Source organism: Alligator sinensis, unplaced genomic scaffold, assembly GCF_000455745.1.
Source record: "Alligator sinensis unplaced genomic scaffold, ASM45574v1 scaffold257_1, whole genome shotgun sequence".
In the NCBI taxonomy this organism is placed as follows: domain Eukaryota; kingdom Metazoa; phylum Chordata; order Crocodylia; family Alligatoridae; genus Alligator; species Alligator sinensis.
In genome coordinates this window covers 450921-451620 of record NW_005842263.1, presented here as the reverse complement: position 1 = coordinate 451620, position 700 = coordinate 450921, and positions in this window count along the sequence as shown.

The following is a 700-nucleotide window of genomic DNA, read 5'->3' as shown; positions in this document are numbered from 1 at the left end:
CTCTCCAGGTTATCCGCATCCCTCTTGAAGTGCGGCGCCCAGAATTGCACGCAGTACTCCAACTGCGCTCTCACCAGCGCCCGATAGAGGGGAAGTGTCACCTCCTTGGATCTATTCGTCATGCATCTGCTGATGCACAATAAAGTGCCATTGGCTTTTCTGATGGCTTCATCACACTGCCGACTCATGTTCATCTTGGAGTCCACTAGGACTCCAAGGTCCCTTTCCACTTCCGTGCCACCCAGCAGGTCATTCCCTAGGATGTAGGTGTGCTGGATATTTTTCCTCCCTAGGTGCAGCACTTTGTATTTCTCCTTGTTGAACTGCATTCTGTTGTTTTCTGCCCATTTGTCCAACCTGTCCAGGTCTGCTTGTAGTTGTTTCCTGCCCTCCGGCGTGTCCACTTCTCCCCATAGCTTTGTGTCATCTGCAAACTTGGAAAGAGTACATTTCACTCCCTCGTCCAAGTCGCTGATGAAGACATTAATGTGTATTGGTCCAAGGACCGAGCCCTGCGGGACCCCTCTACCCACACCCTTCCAGCTCGAAACCGTCCCATCCACCACGACTCTCTGGGTGTGACCCTCCAGCCAATTAGCCACCCACCGGACTGTGTAGTCATCCAAGTCACAGCCTCTTAACTTGTTCACCAGTATGGGGTGGGATACCGTATCGAAGGCCTTCCTGAAGTCTAAGTATA